Here is an 18,028-nt window from a genome sequence, read left to right as displayed (position 1 = left end):
GTGGTACCGTTAGAAATGTTTGGTTCTGTTAGAAATGTTTTCTTAACTGTCGCCTCCAAATCCGGCGACAAGTCAAGGCTGCGTGTGAAAGTACCGTGCCTCCGCACATGGGGAACAGATGAGACTCACACACAGTGCGTAATGCCAAAAGAACGAATTTAATGCCTTGCAACAAATAGTATATACCGGTACATGTGACCGCCCCCATCAGGTACTTGTGACCTCCCTGACTCCAGCCCAGGTGCACCCAACAGCTTTGTCTCAAGTGATGCACGGTCATAGTTTACAAATCCTGATGAGCGGGCTGAAAGGAAGTGATCACACTATGATACAGGAACATCCCCTTCACCCGAGATTTCTGTCCAGGTTTTGTCTTCTCCAATTTAGAAAAGGCTCATTGGTAGGCTAACAGCATTGTAACCAGCATTACTAACACATCAAATGCCTATTCCCATAGATTCCAGCATTGGTAACATTAGATCCTATTTGATTCACATCCAATTTATTAATAAAATAGAAGCACACTGGATAATAACCTGGATAATGCCTAATAATTGCAGTTCCTGAGACTGCATTGGAAATGCTAGAAATTCTCCCATTATGTCGCTCCGCTGTTATCTGCAGTATAACAGGTTACAAAGCAGCACACGGGCCCAGTCACTATGAAAACTGGATACTAGGGCCAGTCCTAACGACTCCCATTTACTTTCCAAAAGCACAATTTGTGCGGGCGATGGGGCAAAGGGAAGTGATGTGCCCGAGGAGTGGGGCTGAGCAGCAGGCAGGAGATGCTGGGAGCTTTGCAGGGCACTCAGCTGTCTGCCCGGGAGGAGCGCCACCTCCTCCATGTGCCACGGAGCCTGGTGGAGAGCTGCCCAATGGCTCCTTGTGGATGTGGCCTCGTTTCCTTCAGGATCTTCAGCGTCTGAAGGGCCAAGGAAGCGACAGCTGGACTGGGGTCATGCTTCATTCCCTGAAGGCCTGCGATAAGAGGAACAGAGAGGCATGATGACCCAGCTCTCCCCTCTGGCAGGAGGGAGCGAGGGACAGGCATGTCACCTGCTGGCTGCCCCAACATCCCACTCCCTGGCTTACTTTGGTAGATGTGCTCTCTGTCAGCCCGCTGCTCATCCCTCATGTGCCGCCCTAAGAGCCCTGCGAACACAAAGCCCCGTCAGCGACCCCCGCTGTTCCGTGGGTGCAGCATGGAGGGCCGGGGATGGGGGAAGCTCAGCCTCGTGGCTCACCGATGAACCTCACGGCCTCCAGTCGCAGGGTTTCCTGCAGGCTCTGCAGGTAGAGCAGGCAGTCGCCCAGGTAGTCCTGCGCTGCACTCTGTCTCCTCCTCTTGGTCAGCTGAAGAGGGAAGAATGTGAGGTCAGTGCAGGCTGGTCCCGACCCTGTCCTGGGGTGTGGGAATGGGCATACTGTTGCGCATACACACCATGCAGTCGCTGATCTGCCAGAACTGCTCTGTCTGCACCAGGTGCTCCAGCTTCCTCCAGCGCAGGAACCGTGCAGCACCAAGGAGGGCTTTCTGGGAGGCCTGCCAAAGAGCTGAGATAGCACCGCAGCCCGAGCAGCCGCAGAGCCCGTGTCCCCAGAGCCCCTCTGCAGGGAGGATGCAGCAGCAGGGGCTGATGCTGCTGTGGGCTGCAGTACTCTTGATGTATGGGGGGCACCACGGGAGCAGCATCACCCTCCCCCAGATGAACCTGATTCCCACCTTGGACACGTTCTCTTCCTCATCGTGCAGGTGTAGATACAGCAGGACCAGGTTCCTGCACACCGTCTTCTGCATCTTCCTCTTTTCTTGGCCCTCCACAAAGCTCAGCGTTTTGAGGAAGAAGTCGATGGAGAGCTGACGCACCGTGCCGGACTCCTGTGGAGGAGGAAGGAAGGACATCTGTGTCAGCAGCTCCAAGTCCATGGCAAGCAGGGACAGCACCACCAGTGAAGTGGGGGCAAAATCTCCGAGCTGAGAGGATGCAGATCTTGAGGATGCCCTCAGAACTGCTCCAAAGTGTGCAAGCTCTGCCCAGCGGAAAGTCTGCCCAGGACCACGCAGTGCCTGAACCTGGTGAGCGGCCAGGAAAGACCCCTGGTGCGCTGTCACAAGGCAGCAGGCATGGGCACGCTGGGCTGGCAGCCACATCCCTCGTGTGCTGGACTCCCTATCATCCTTACATCGTTAAGCAGAGCTGGGAGCTTGCCGGCCAGCTCCAGAGCCATGACGCTGAGCTTAACCTCCTTCAGGAGGTGCAGCAGGTTGCTGAATATTGGTAGGGCCGTGGCACGGATGTCACTATCTGCATCCTGCAGCTGCTCCATGATGCACGGCAGGAAGATGATCATTGTCCTTGCCTGTGGGGAAAAACACCCCATCCTTTAGGTACGGCAGCAAGCGTAATGAGGGCAAGGCTACTCCAGTACCAGCCCTGAATAGCAGGCAGTGATGGGGTGGGCAGAGCGCACCAGCTCCTCACTGCCTGAAGAGTTGCCGAGTTGTACATGGCCCCGCTACAGCCCCATGGCAGGCCCAGCCCAACCTGTGGCATTCCTGGCCACCCCTGCTCACCGTGTCCTGCCTCTTGCTGAGCTGCAGGATGCCCCTGAGCACCAGCTGCTGCATGCTCACCCTCTTGCTCTGCAGATAATGGGCAAAGATTCCTATGATGCGGTGCAGCTCTTTGCTGAGGTCCATGCATTCCAGCATCTGCAACAACACACGTGGCTCTTAGTGCTGGATCTAACAGTCAGCTTGGGGAAAGACAGCAGGCCCCGAGGGAGGCAGCAGGGCTCGTGCTGCCAGTGGCCTTGCAGCCTCCAGTGTTCTCTGCTTCTGCAGCTGTTGCTCACCTCAACGAGGAAGACCATGGCCACCATATCCCAGGAGTAGAAGTTGGTGCTGAGCAGCTCAACCAGCTGCTGGAAGATGGGGTCACGCAGAGCATCAGGCAGTTCCCTCATCACCCTGCAGGGATAAGAAGGCACCGTGAGCCCTGAACCAGGCAGACGCAGCTCTGGCTGTGCAGCCCTCTTGCCACTGCTGCAGGGGCCACAGGCTCTGGTGCTGTGGCTGCAGTTTGGCTTAGAACTGGGGACCCCCATGACACCACAAGGAAGGGCTCCCACCTGGCCACCACCTGCACACCCTGGAGGTGGGTCACAGTGCTGAGAAGCGCGTCCCAGCCCCCCTGCTCCTGGATGGCCTCCATCTGCTTCTGGAGGCCCACGCTGCAGAGCAGCACCTTCAAGGACTGCACCGCGGACCTGCAGGTGGAGAAGGGTGCGAGTCACATCAGGAGCCCCAGCACCGGGTCCCTGGGTGCAGCAGGGGGACGGGGATGTGGCACCTGATGGGAGTGAGCTGGTGCTGCTGTTGCCCCTCCCAGAAGATTTCCACCTCCTGCAGCGTCAGCTCCGTGGTGAAGGACACTTGCAGGAGAAGGGCTGGGAAGAGCTGGGGGAAGATGTCTTCAGCCTCCTTGAGGACCAGAGGCAGCTGGAGTATCTCTGGTAGGATCCTTGCTGCCTGCAGAAAGCACCCAGATATGATTCTTGCCCTGTCCCCTGGGTTTCCATCCTGTCTTTAGAAGTGTAGGGATGGAGAAAGGGAGGGGGGGGGAGGGAGACCCCCAGAGCCCCAGGCAGGTCTATGGATGCATCCCAGGGCAGGAAGAAGGCTCGGGGGTGGACAGGGAAGGGGAGTGGGGACTCAGCTGGGGTTCAGCTGGGTGAATGAGGAACTCACGGCCAGGGCAAGGACACGTGGCCTCTCCTTGATGAATGGGGAGGTGTGCTGCAGAGTGTGGTTTATGAGCACTTGGAACACCTCCTGCAGCACCGTCTTCACGGTTGAAGACTCCGAGAGCATTTCCCTCCACATGGTGACAGCAACTCTGCAGGTCCCCAGGGCTGTCAGCGTGGCTGCTCCTGCCTGGCTGACGGCCGTGGGGTGGGGAGGGGGGGGAGAGGAACCCTGAGGGCTGTGGCCCCATACCTGGAGCAGGTGAGAGAGCAGACCAGCAGGCTGCTGACCATCTCCTTTGGGAATTTGCTGGCCAGCACAAGCAAGGCCCTGCTCAGGCTTTCAAGAGCTGGCTTGGCTTTGATGGAAGGCAGGCTGCTGTGGATCGCCTTCACAATCTTTTGCACCTGGAGGGGGGGAGCATGGGTGAGAATGGGATGGCACCAGAGCAGGGCCCTGCTGCCATCCCCACTGCTGCCTGCCGGCCAAGCGCAGTGCCAGGGATGGAGCAGAGCCCCCAGGGCTGGAGCGGAGGCAGCAGCAGGTTCCCACCTGCTGTGGAGGGAAGCGAGCCTCTCCTGCGAGCACATCCACCATGTGGGCAGCCAGCTGGGTGCTGTGGAGGCTCGGTGCTTTCATGCTCTCAATGGCTGTGAGTAAAATGTTGACCTTTTCAGGGTACAGGAGGTATTTCAGAAGGACCTGTGGGAGGGAGGAGAGGAGGGATGACTTATCCTCTGCTTGGCTGCTCAGCTGTGCAGGTGTCCCAGGAGAACTGGGAGCAGAGGCTGTGCTGGGTGATGCCAGGGATATGAAGCGTGAGGGCCCCAAAGGCACCAGGGCTGCTCGGGGACAGTGCGTGCACTCTTCCTGACACTGCAGGCCTGGGTTCTCCTGTGGGCTCAGGGTTTGCTCTTTGTACCTCGAAGATATTTCTGGCTCTGTCCTCACGGGAAACCTCCTGGTGGAGCGAAGTTTGGCTGTCCCAGAGCTGTGGTACTGTGCACTCCTCCGGTTGCCATGGCAGTCCTGGACAGGAGCACACACGGTGTCAGTGAGGGGTCTGGGCATCTGGAGGGACCTAGCCCAACACAACTCCTCTCACTTGGGGCAGCGATGAAGATGAAAAGCTGATGAACAGCATTAATCGCCTCATCTCTGGTCCTGTCATCCGTGGAAGTGCAGGACAGGATGAGGTGTCCGACCAGCTTTCCCAGCACGGGGAAGCGTTGGTTCTCCTGGCACTTGTGCTGGAACACCGCGGTTCCAACGAAGCAGGTGCACAGCTGGGGAGAGAGGCAGCACGGCTGAGTGGGCAGCAGGGCCCAGCCCGGGCTCTGTGCAAGCCTGGACACAGGTGGGCTCTGGCTGGGGAGCCAGGATGTGGTCCCAGAGCTTAGCGTGCCGGGACTCCCTACCTCAGGCAAGACGCAGGTGTTGCTGAAGGCGAGCAGCCTGGCAATGCACACCACAGCCCTCTCCTCCACGGCCGCCAGCTGGCACGTGGTGAAGGGCAGCAGGAGCTGTGGAGAGAAAAGTTGCTGTTGTGCCCACAGCACGGGGCACTCGTCCTTCCCCTTGCTCCCCAGCTGCAGCGGGGTGGGTGGTTGCGTCCCTGTCCTGCTGCAGCCCTGCCATCTTCCCGCTGCTCCCCACCCATCCCTCTAACACCACACGGGCTAGTTTTGGGCCAGCACCCCCTGCCCGCAGCAGGCCCTGGGGGGACCTTGTGTGGATCCCTCCTTTGTGGCCTTGAACCATCCCCGCAAACCCCAGCGTTGCCACATCCAAACCTCCATGATGTTCTGCAGCTCCACGAGGACAAAGCGGCCAGCGCTGCTCACCAGCACCTACAGCAGGTGGTGCAGGGCTTCCATGGTCTGCAAAGGAGGACAGGCGTCAGGGCGGCCTGCCCAGCTGCGTCCTGCTGGCAGCAGAGGGGCATCCCGGGTGCTGGTGCCCAGGAAGCGTCCCCAGGGCTCAGCTGATGCGCACCTCCACGTAGAGTGCCGCATCCAGGTCCGCGTCGTCCTCGTAGCGAGGGAGGTGGAGGACGCTGCCGAGGCAGGCACGCAGGAGACCGTTCTTCTCCTCTGGAAGCAGCCATGCTCCACTGCGAGGGGAGAGAGGGCAGAGGTGTGATGCTCCGCTCAGCACCCTGTGCCCTGCAGCCTGTCCCGCTCAGGGCCCCGGCTGGGACCGATGCCTCCACGCTGGCAAAGCCGTGCTGGGGCGGTACCTCATGGCGGCGATGGTGCTTATGGCCTGCTGCTGGAGCTCCGTGTCCAGGTGCTCGGCGGGCTCCTCCTGCAGCAGCGCCTGTGGGCACAGCGGGATGGGATGGGATGGGATGGGATGGGATGGGATGGGATGGGATGGGATGGGATGGGATGGGATGGTGCAGTGTGCCCTGCTTGGTGTGCAGAGCCCAAGCACCCCATCCAGGCCCCCAGTCCTGGCCCTCGTTCAGGGCTCCCCAGTGATCCTGCAGTGGATGGGCTGTGCCCTCAGCCCAGCCCTGCAGTGCTCCATTACCTCAATGCACAGCACCACCTTCAGCACGTAGTCACACAGCTGGCTGTGGACCACGCTGTCCGTGATGGCAGCTGTGCAGGCAGTGCGGACGCAGGCCAGAAAGCGCAGCTTCTGTTCCTGTGTCTGAGACAGGAGGGGAGTTACAGGGGTTGGCATCGGGGGACCCCGGCACCCTCTGGGCACAGCCGGGCAGGGGCAGCCATGGAAGCACAGAGTGCACACTACCTGCGGTCTGCATGCACAGCAGGCGTCGATGTAGCTATGGGGATCCTCGTCCTGAGGTGACACGACGGAGGCAAAAGGATCCTCAGCTGAGCCCACGGGCCCCTGCTGGGGCTGCACCCCATGCACCTCGCCGGGCCCCTGCGGGGCCGGGGGTGCGGGATGCTCCGCGCCTCTCTGGCCAAGCCTCTCGAACTCGGAGTGGGGGTCTCTGCTCCATCTCGCAGCGAGGAACAGCGGCGAATGAGCCTCGTGTTCCAGCTCTGCCTCCTGGTGGTCAAAGCCCATTGTAACGGGGCTGTGATCTCACCCCGTTCCATCCGCCTCCACATAGAACCCCTCCTCTTGCCCTGGGCTCGCCCCAGAGCCCCACAGCCGTCCCTGTCCTTGGGCAGGTTCGGTCTGGAAGGAGCCCTTGTATTCACTGTGTGTGTTTGCCACAGCTGCAGTGTTGGGATCCGGGAGTCCTTCTTCAGTCCATCCCCGCATCCCCCCCTGTCAAATTAAACCATGTTCTGGTCTCCATTGGGACGGAGTTGATTTTCCCTTCTTGGCATCTGGTGCTCTGTTTCGGCTTTAGGAGAAAAACAGTGTTGGTAACGCAGCAGTGTTTCTAGCTGTTGCTGAGCTAGATGGGATGGGATGGGATGCGATGGGATGGGATGGGATGGGATGGGATGGGATGGGATGGGATGGGATGGGATGGGATGGGATGGGATGAGATGGGATGGGATGGGATGGGATGGTGCAGTGTGCCCTGCTTGGTGTGCAGAGCCCAAGCACCCCATCCAGGCCCCCAGTCCTGGCCCTCGTTCAGGGCTCCCCAGTGACCCTGCAGTGGAAGGGCTGTGCCCTCAGCCCAGCCCTGCAGTGCTCCATCCCTGCAGGCATTCAAAGGCAGGCTGGATGTGGCTCTGGGCAGCCTGGTCTGGTGGTTGGCGACCCTGCACATAGCAGGGGGTTGGAACTGGATGATCTTTGAGATGCTTTTCAACCCAGGCCATTCTATGACTGTACAGTTCCATACTGGAACAAAGATAAAATGGTAACTATGTAAAACATGGAGTCAAACCTGTGTGATTTGTCCACACCAGGAGGTGATTAGAAAACAATTTGTAAGCTACAAAGCTGCTTGCATGAAAGGAAAAGAAAATAAAACTACAAGAATAAGGGAAAACCTTTCTTCCTGAAAATAGGAAGAATAATGGACCTGACATGAAATTTGGGTGAAGCTGCCTGATTTTATGAAGCTATTCCCATTATTTTCTTGGTGCTGTGTTTCCCAAATGAGTGGTTTCTGGCTGTGCTGCAGCACCAGTCTGCATGTGAACATCAACTCTATTCACCATCTGGGAAGATTAGGACTTCCCTTCTCCCACCAGCACCACTGAATTACAGTTACTCAGTGGTTAAACAAAGGAATCCTTAAAGAAGGGTTTACAGCTGTCGTGTTATCTGAAGTGCTTGGGACATTCTGATGCTATTAAGCTCTATGTATTAACAAGTTCAAAAAGAAAAGGTAGGCATCTGATTGTTGTGCCAGTTTCTAAGTGATTTGGAAAGCTGTACCACCCAACCACTCCTTCTGTTTGATGGAGGTGACAAAGCTCAGTTTAATTTCTGACTGCTGTTTAAATTCTGAAGCTCGAGCTGGTTCCTGGAGCAGAAAAAGCTCGGAAGCTGTCCCTCCTACAAGCAGGCACCTCTGAGCAAAATATGACATCTCAATTTCTGATGGTAAGGTCAGGAGACCTGATTCCAGCGTCTAGCTTTCGGATTCATGCTATGTTAGTGGGACCTTTGGCATCTAGCACTGACCAACAGCAACTGACAGGCTGGTAACAGTGCACCCCAAAACAGTTACGTTTCTATTTATGTTATGAGGGAAAATTGTATCGCATTGAGATTTCCAGTTTTTACTCTTTGCAGATCTAACTAGCTGCTGGAAGAATCCTGTACACCATGTTCACACCATTTTCAATGAGCTGGATGAGTCTGTTGTTGGCATTTTAATACCACTGACCAGGCAGGCAATATGTATGGAGTATTTGGCTCTCTCTACAGTCATGAATGTTTGAGTATCTTCAACATGTGGCTCATTGCTTCCATTTCAGGCTGCCCAGAGAAGCTGTGGATGCCTGTCCTTGGTGTTGAAGGCGAGGTTGGATGGGTGATGGGCAGCCTGAGCTGGTTAGTGGGCAGCCAGCCCATGGCAGGGTGTTTAGAACTGGATGATCTTGAAGGTTTCTTCCAACCCAAGCCCTCCCGTGATCCTATGATTCTGTGATTTCATTCAGGTTTATTAAGATGAGATGGGTTCTCCTAAATGCTCTGTTCTCCATATGATGATAATTGGAGTCTAGATGGATGACTTAAACCAGACACCAAACTTTCTGATGGCCAAAATGAAATGAACTCAATCCTTTACTGTGTCAGTAGTCTGTAACTAGAGTCCATCAGGTAATTCCCAGCCTCCTGCCTGTATCAGTGGCTGCACACGGTGAAAAAGTCTGATGGGATTTTAACCTCTAAAATGTTCAGAATCAGCCAGAAGGTGAATATATTCACTATGCAAATACCTGCAGGAATAAGCTTGTCATGTATGTCCTCAGGTAGCACAGTACTTAATGGTGGGACTCAGTAGGTCATGCTGAAAGTTGAGTCTGCTGATCTTGAAGGCCTTTTCCAGCCGAAATGACCTTATGCTAATATTTCTGTATTTATTTCTGTTCAGCTCCCAGAAAACCTCCCACCCAGCCCCCAGCTGACCCCGTGGTGAAAAATAAAACAGAAACCTCTGTGACGCTGGCATGGTCCCCGTGGTGAAAAATAAAACAGAAACCTCAGTGACGCTGGCATGGTCCCCTCCGAAGATGCAACGCCCCATTCCAATCGATGGCTACATTGTGGAAGGCAATAAACTAACTGGCTTCACGTGGGTGAGGTGCCACGAGTCTCATGTCCCCGTCCCAGAGTTCACGGTGAGCAATCTGTCTGAAGAGGCTGATGATCAGTTCCGAGTGTCTGCAGTCAATGCGCATGGACAGAGCCTGTCTCTGGAATTCCCAGGGAGCGTGCACCTTGGTAAGCACAAAAACCCCAATGGAAATGGGTCAGTGTGAGCTGAGCAGCTGTGTTGGTTCCCTAAAGATGTTTCCTTTGACTTTAAGGATAGTAGTGCATTAACACACCAAAGGCTTTCCCTTCTTCCTAGTTCTCCTATCAACCTCCAGCTACCACTAAAGTGATACAAGTTCTGTTTCTGTGACAGAGACATGAATATCCTTATCTTTTGATATCTCACATGTGCAAGAGGCAGAACTTTCTGTAACAGATTTGAAGCATAGAAGTTCTTCTTCCAGCACTCATGCAAAGGGAGAAAAAGAAATGTCCCTATGATTTAAACTTCCATCTCTAAATGAGATACCAGACTTGCATCTAAAGAGCATTAAGACATACATGTTGTTCTTCCTCAGAACCAGTCCTGGCTGTGAAATCCCCCCTAACAACTGGTGAAGCTGTACCTGGAGGGGATGCCATGTTTACTATTGACCTTATAACAACGTGTTGCAGCACTTGGTACCTCTATGGTAAAGTCTTACAAGAAAGTGAGACCTGCATCATCAAGAGAACCCAAACTACTCACAGCCTAATGATAAAGAACGTCACCAAGAACGATGATGGAGCAGAAGTGAAATTTGTTGCCGAAAATGTTGATGTCAGCAGCAAGATGAGAGTGAGAGGTATTTGCTTTGATCCTTCTCCTTTCCTCTTACAGTCAAGGCAGAGTTGCTGTGATCTGATGATTAGAACTGGGGCTGCAGGCATTCACTGCCTGTACCAAATACCTGAAATTGCATCCCATGGACTGACGTGAGTCCTGGTAATGACCTAAACATGATAGCACTGAGTGTAGGGTAAGCCAATCTACCCAGCTGCTTGGTATCTGAACCAGATTGCTTCATGCCAGCTGATGAATGTCTGCAGTTCACAGGTATTGGCCAGTGCATTCAGTCAGCAGGTTTACCACTGCATCACCATAGAGCAGTACTTTCAGCTCCAGGTTCAGACAGCCTTTCTGATTGCACTGGAATAGTTTAGAAGTAGGGGAGCAATCATTCCAATAATATCTCTATCAATCAGCTTTGCATGACAAAATAGAACAAATAAACATTCATTATGGGAGGACCTGTTTGTCATTGGGTGGAAACCTCTGCAGAAGCATGTTTAGAGCATTCTTAATCAGTAGAAGGAGATGTTTGGTTGATTTTTACTTAGTAAATCCGGCAAGAAGACCAAATGAAATATCTTGAATTGCTCAGCACTGACACAATGATGAGTGCAGGAACAGAAGGTGATACTTTTTCAGAGATGTTGCAGGAAACATTGACCACGTTAGCGTGATCTAAATTGAAATAACGAGGCCTTTGCTCCTGACAGGTGCTGCAGTGAGATTTACCAATAAGAGCAAAGATGTAGAAAAGATCTCCGCTCGGCTGCATGAGGAAGCCAAACTGCAGGCTGAGCTTTCAGACACAGGCGCTACTGTGGGGTGGATGAAGGATGGGAAGGAGCTCAAGGCCAGTGAAAATTATGAACTGCAAATTGTGGGGAAGAAACACACCCTGAAAATTCACAGCGTCTCAATGGATGATGCTGGAAGTTGTCAGTGCATGTGTGAGGGGGATAAAATGCTCTATCAGCTTTCAGTGAAAGGTATGTGACAGTCTGGGCTGTCCTCTTCCTGCCCAGGGCCAGCAGACTGCATTCACCTGACTCCCTGACAGTCCAGCTGTTGTCAGACAGCATGTGGGGTGTTTTCAGTGGCTGTTTTGACTTGAACTGGCCAATCTGCTTTGTAGAGCCATTTGATTTCTGTGTTCTGTCCTGTGATTCGTCCCTAAGATATAGAGGAAATCAAGGGAAAGATAGGAAAAAGAGCATCCCAGCCTTCCTGCTCTTCTCTCAGGTTGGCCACGAGAGATGATGTCAACAGCTCTTTTTGTAGCAGTGATCCCAAGTGTAGAAGAGACCTGTGAAGAGTCACAGGGATGTTTCCTTAGCTGTCATTCCATGGTGGGCTTTTTCTGACACAGATGTAGAGAGAAACTGAACTTTCCCACGCAGGTCTCTGTTTTGCTGCAGGGTGTAGGTCTGATCTCTGAGATCCACACGCTGGGCCTTGATTGCAATAAATGAGAGCCCTTTGTTTGCTCCAGTGGAAGACTTTCCATTTCTGCAGTACCCTCTGCAGATGACACAAATGCAAATGCACCTTCTTCCCAGCAACAATTGCCTTTTTTTTTTTTTTACACTGAGTATGCATGAGGCTCTTCATCATATTCTGCTGGCTTGTCACCCTTGTTGATCCATGGAGAGACGAGAAAGCCCTAGAGTAGTGTATGCACTTCGGCATTGGAGAGCTTACTTAATTGCTTCTTCTCAAAGAACAAACTCCAGAGAGGCATGGAGACATCTCCAAAGTGAATTGAATAATGGGTATAAATTTAAGGAGAGCAGAACACCCTGCCAAGGCTTGTCAGCTAGTCTTAATTTTGCTTTTCTTCTCTTTCTTTGTCACGATAGCATAATATTTCATACTGGCAGTTCTGCCCACAGAATTAACTGGCACAGGCTGCCCGGGGAGGTGGTGGGATCCCTGGAGGTGTTCAGGACCAGTTCTTGGGACCAGTGCTTTTTTACATGGTTATCAGTGACACCAATGATGCAATGGAGTGCACCCTCTGCTGTTTGCTGAGTGGTGCGGCTGATGCAGTGGAAGGAAGGGATGCCATTCAGAGGGAGCTCAACCGAGAGGTTGGCCTACGTGAATCTAATGAAGTGGAACACAGCAAAGTGCAAGTTTTGCACTTGGGCTGGAGGAATCCCAGGCATTTCTACAGCCTGGGAGGAGCAGTCCTTAAGAGAAGCCCCGCAGAGAAGGACCTGGGGGTCCTGGTGGATGAAAAACAGAACGTGAGCCATCAGCGTGCTCTTGCAGCTCAGAGAGCAAATGGTCCCCTGGGCTCCATCAGAAGAGGGGATGGCCAGCAGGGACAGGGAGGTGATTGATCTTCATGATCCTTGAGGTCCCTTCCAACCCGGGCCATTCTATGATTCTGTGATTACACTCGCTGTCAGAAATAACGGCAGCTGTACAGAAGCTGGATATATTGTGGGACAGTTCTTGTAACCAGCTGATTTTAAGACCCTGCCAGAGTTGAGAGTCTAAATTGCATGTCAGAAGAAAACTGGGAAAGTGGTTATTGCTCATTCTTTTTCATTTGCTGATTCTTTCTTTAGGGATCCTTTTCCAAAGGAGATTCTGGTGCTGGAAGCAGTTGAAGAAAGAACCTAAGCAGCTCTTGCCAAGAGTGCTTGAAGTCCCTGTGGAGAGAAGCAAAGAACTTGGGCTTCCTCTGGGATGCTCCCCACCATGTCTCAGGAAGGAGACAACTGCTGTTCCACTTTCTGCTCTGTGTGTGGAAAGGTACGTCTGGGTTTCTTCTGCTTGTTTTTTCTTTCTTTTTCTGGCTTTGAAGGAGAAGGGGTGGAGCAAGGAGAGACCCACTGGTCATTTGTTACCTCAAGAACAGGATGGATTCTGCATTGACTGTGAAAAACCTGGGCTAGTAGCATGGGCATGTTTCAGGCTGGACTCTTCTTTGGCTGCTTGGTTTCCTTTTGGCTACAGGGAGACAGCTGTCTAAAGGTGTGTTTTCAAACCCACTCTCCAAAACCATGTTTCACTGTTGCAGGTGGTTCAGTGTGCTCTTGCAGTGCAGATGCTGTAGTTTGCTGTAGAATCTGAATGGTTTCTGTTCCTAGGGAAGGAATGGGAGGAGGTAGTGAGAAGAGAATTCAATGCCTAAGGGGAGGGGAGATCAGGGATTGGTGGGAGAGGGAGCCAATAGGAGGGAGAGAGAAGTTGGGCGCAGGGTGATGGTAACATCCCTTTGTGACGTCATAATGCTCCTTTGTGACATCATAATGCTCCTTTGTGACGTCATAATGCCCCTTTGTGACATCATAATGCCCCTTTGTGACATCATAACGCCCCTTTGTGGCGTCACAATGCCCCTTTGTGAAATCACAATGCCCCTTTGTGACATCATAATGCTTCTTTGTGACATCACAATGCTTCTTTGTGATGTCATAATGCTCCTTTGTGATATCACAATGCCCCTTTGTGATGACATAATGTCTCCCCTTTGTGACGTCACAATGCCCCTTTGTGACATCATAATGCTTCTTTGTGATGTCATAATGCCCTTTGTGATGTCATAATGCTCCTTTGTGATATCACAATGCCCCTTTATGACGTCACAATACCCCTTTGTGATGCCATAATGCCTCTTTGTGACATCATAATGATCATTTGTGACGTCATAATACCCCTTTGTGACGTCATAATGCTTATTTGTGATGTCATAATGCCCCTTTTTGACATCATAATGCCCCTTTGTTACATCATAATGCCCCTTTGTGACATCATAATGCTTATTTGTGACATCATAATGCCCCTTTGTGACATCATATCACCCCTTTGTGATGTCATACTACCCCATATGAAGTCCAGGCAGAGTCAAAACTTATGGACCTGCACGAGGATCACTTTCAAGACAGTGGCTCTGTTGCTTCAAGCTTATTTGCTTCGTCCTGCCACCACTCTATTACCAAGTATCAACAACCTCTTGCATGATTCAACTTGCAAACGTTTGACACTAACCCTTGTGTTTCTGTGCCTTCCTAGATAATTCGAGCCCTTGTCAACCCCAAAGATCCAAACCAAGTAGTGATGTGCAGTGTGTTTCCATCAATGGAGAGTTCTTATTAAGCACAAATCGCTGCAATTCGGATGACAGCCTTCCACATGGTAACAGTGATGGACACAAGGGGCTCATCCACGTTCATGCTCTCATATCTCCTGGCTCTGCTGAAGCTCCTGACCTGAGCCTGCCAGACACCACAGTCACCTGCCTGGATTGTGACCCAGCGCCTTTGCAGTGCTGCCCATCCCAAGCACAGCCCGAGTGCCCCAGCAGCAGCACCACCATGCAGGAGCAGGGCAGCATCAGTGAGGTGAAGCTGAGCATCTTAGATGGGGACTTAGAGTCAGGCTGCCAGTCCCAGGCACCAGGCAGCAGCACCAGCTCTGAGCCACTCTCATCTTGACAAGAGGAGTCCTATCTTCACCCTTGACCTCTCAAGCCCTCCTGTCTTTTATTGAATAAAGTCACTCTCATGCTCAATCATCGCCTTGGCTGCATTCCGAGTCTTCATTCACAGGGATTGGGATGAATGCAACAAACAGCAAGGCAGCTCAGCTTGCAATGCTATGGCTGTGGGGTTCGTGCAGGCAGAGCTCTCGGTTCCCATTTTGCCTGGCTTTAGGATGTCTGCAGCATTTTGTATGGGAGCAAATAATCTCTAGCATCCAGGTTGCTGCTCATGATAATCCCAGTCTTCCTGGCTGTCGCTTTGTGATACCTTTCAAAGCCTTTTGATACTCTTTGATGCCTTGGCTGCTCCCTAACACCTCTGTCCTCCTGCCATGTTGACTCATGTCTCCCACTTTGAAGCTGGCTTTGCAGATCATCTCCAGCCCTGTCATCATCACGCTGCAGCAGGAGGTGCTCACCTGGCCCAGTGTCTGGCAGTGCTGCTTGTTCTGCAGATGAGCAGCTGCCTCCTCATCTCTTCAGCTACAGTAGTTTTTCTCAGGGCAGTTAGATGCAGTCACGCTCCTCTGGATTTGGTGTGTTAAATCCATGCTGCATGGCAGCAGTCAGTGCAATACAAAGGCGTTCTGTGTGCCACAGCATTTCTCCAGGGGCTGCCAAAGGTAGAAGCACAACACAGCACCATCCTTCTGACAGTAATGTCTGTGAGTGTTAGACATGTGAGCACTGCATCATCCCCAGCGTGTCAGTGCTTTTCCACACCAACCTGACTCTCACACTCTGCACTGAATGTAACTCTGCTCTTGTGGAGACAAATGCTTTTTGTCACATCCTCCATCCCTGCAACCATTTGCCGGTAGGCAGCTCTTGCAGAAGAATCAAGCAGCAGAACCTTTTGCTCACCCTACAGCATGCAAATGCTATGAAAGCAGAAATAACCTGGCGTGCTCTGGGTCTGCAAGGCTGCACAGATGGGAGAGGTAGATTGTGTTTTTGCAGTGGAAGTTTCCAGTATTTTCAGTACATAGTGTAGGCCCTAACTGAATGTATAACCCTCTTGTAAAACAGCTGTATAAGTAGTTTTTGCACCAAGAAAGTTGCTGAACAGAATTAAGTTCAGACTGGGGGCATTCTGACATGGGTAGAATTGAGACAAGCACAAGATAAATACAGGGTGGGTAGAGCCCAGCACAGGACAGAATGAATGTACTGACTTTTGGAAACATTGCCCTTCTCTGTCCGCAGAAAAGTACAAGGCAGACCTAAAAACAAGAGGTTGGTAATTGACCTTCTATGGAAATGAATCCTAGCCACAGTCTCGAGGAGTCTGTGAGCCTGAGATGCTCAACCAATGAGAGCCATGAGAGCATCACCTGCATTGGGTTTAGGGCACAGAACAGAATTGATTTCACTGACTGGTGTGCAGTTTCTCCCTTGCCAATAGGGGATGTGCGCGCAGTATTGCAATAATGAATAAGCACTGCTGCTATCGCTGCCATCTTTGCCTAACTAGAAATCTTTGACTTTGAGAGTTTCTCACACAAGGGGAGAGGGTAAGAAAGTAAAGAGGCACAGAAAACTAAGGGAAACTGCTCTTCTTTATCTTATCTATAAAAATTGATACGATGCTGTTGTGCATTTTTTTTAATTTTATTTTTAATTTTTTGCTAATGTCAGTTAGATTGTTTTAAAATATCCACACACCAAAATCTGACTACCAAGCAAATGTAATGAAAATGAAATGAAGGTGAGTTAGTGGAAAGCACAAGGCCATATTATATCAGGCTCCAGCAAATTTACAGGCAGTCACTGCACGAAGAGGTAGATCTGAGTTGCACATTATATGATTCCCACAAAGATTAAGGAAATCTGAAGCTTTCAATATATTTTTTTTTTATTCTTTTTTCATTTCATTTTTTAAACACCTGACCCAGACCCCAACCCTCACAGGAGCTGTAAAGATAACAGCATTAACCAGCAATGTAACTCTAATCCTAACCCTTACCCTGATTCTAAAATCGTCTCTAACTCCAAATGTAACAACAAAAATGATGCTAGAAGTTTGTAGCAAAAGGAACCTTAACCCTGATCATAATCCAAAAAAAAAAAATCATTATGATAACAATAATCTTTACCTTAAGAGTAATATTAATCAGAGCCCAGATGATGCCTGCATCCAATCAGAAGCATGCTTTGCATTATTTAAGAGTTGTATTTTTTCCAATGAACTCTCTCTATTATCACGTTTATAAAGTAACAGAGTCTGTTCTTTTTCTCCTGACACTGTGCCTTACTCCTGACATCCCCTGGAAATGACCCAGATAGGGCACCATCAAAGTAATGCTAATAGTAATGTCAATCCTAAGGGTATCTCTAGCCTCAGTGTTAATGGGACGCTAACAACAATCCCAACAGCCTTAAACATTCTGGTGGTGTGAAAGAGGTGCTGCCTTGCACATGCTGGGCAGTCCCATTGCCTGTTAAATGCAGGCGGCAGCGTAGAAACATGATGCCCGTGGTCAGAATGCCCTGTGGCAGATCCTGGCACCGGAGAACTGACCGGAGAACCATGAGAGAACTGACAACAAATCACGCGACATCAGAACCGACCCAGTGGTTATTTACAAGCCTTGGGTGACCCAGACAGGATCTCAGAGTGGTGAATGTAGGTACAGAAGTTGTTACTACTCTGTTTTCTTCTAAAAAAAGTGTTTTTTTTTCATCTCAGAAGTTGGGGGGGGGGGGGGGGGGGGGGCGGGAAAGGGATATCAATTTAATTACTCATTAATTTATTGACAGACATTCACGTTTGCTACGTTTGGAGAAGTTTTTATTTGTTTTCTGTGGTTTGATTTTTTTTTTTTTCTTTTTTTTTTCCCCCTTCTATCCTCTTCCATCTTTGTGTTCTTCCCCTATAATCAAAAGAGAACGGATCCCCAGGGTCTGTCCCGCAGACGTTCTTTCCGTGGTCTCTGCTGCCACCTGCTGGCCAATAAGCGGAACTGCCACTGTTGGGCGTTTGGTGCCGCAGGAAGCACAACGCAGATCTGAGTTCTGACCGGTCTACGCAGCAAATCCGCCAATCTTTATTGCGATAAGCCCTCCAGACAAGAGCATAAAGTCTTTGCCTGAGGGCAGGGTTAGTAGTAATGGATGTCAGTTTTGAAATTTCCAGTCCATTCACCATAGCACTTTCTGCCTCCATGTCCCATAACCAGAGCAGCTATGCTGGCATGCTCTCTTGGTTTCTGTCTAAACCACTGTACTATATCCATCAGTTCAGCTGCTGTATTATGGGCAGCAGGGTTTGGGGGGTGGACACTGGTCAGGGCACTCC

General features: G+C 51.3%; 1 long non-coding RNA gene and 1 pseudogene across 1 annotated transcript; both read right to left on the bottom strand.

The window, feature by feature from the left end:
- Positions 1 to 696: 696 nt before the first annotated feature.
- On the bottom strand, positions 697 to 5,995 carry LOC146755195 (maestro heat-like repeat-containing protein family member 7; annotated as a pseudogene).
- A 29-nt stretch (positions 5,996 to 6,024) lies between these two features.
- Positions 6,025 to 6,547, bottom strand: LOC146755194 (uncharacterized). Its single transcript, XR_014938311.1, has 3 exons — positions 6,512 to 6,547; positions 6,287 to 6,409; positions 6,025 to 6,070 (listed from the first exon to the last, which is right to left on the bottom strand). It is a non-coding gene; the product is annotated as an uncharacterized LOC146755194 (long non-coding RNA).
- Between the last annotated feature and the right edge of the window lie 11,481 nt (positions 6,548 to 18,028).

The sequence above is a fragment of the Coturnix japonica genome, chromosome 35 (genome assembly GCF_054131305.1).
Source record: "Coturnix japonica strain WE chromosome 35, WE-NBRP24, whole genome shotgun sequence".
Taxonomy (NCBI): domain Eukaryota; kingdom Metazoa; phylum Chordata; class Aves; order Galliformes; family Phasianidae; genus Coturnix; species Coturnix japonica.
The sequence above is the reverse complement of the archived record's forward strand: the minus strand, read 5'-3'. Positions and strand labels throughout refer to the sequence as shown.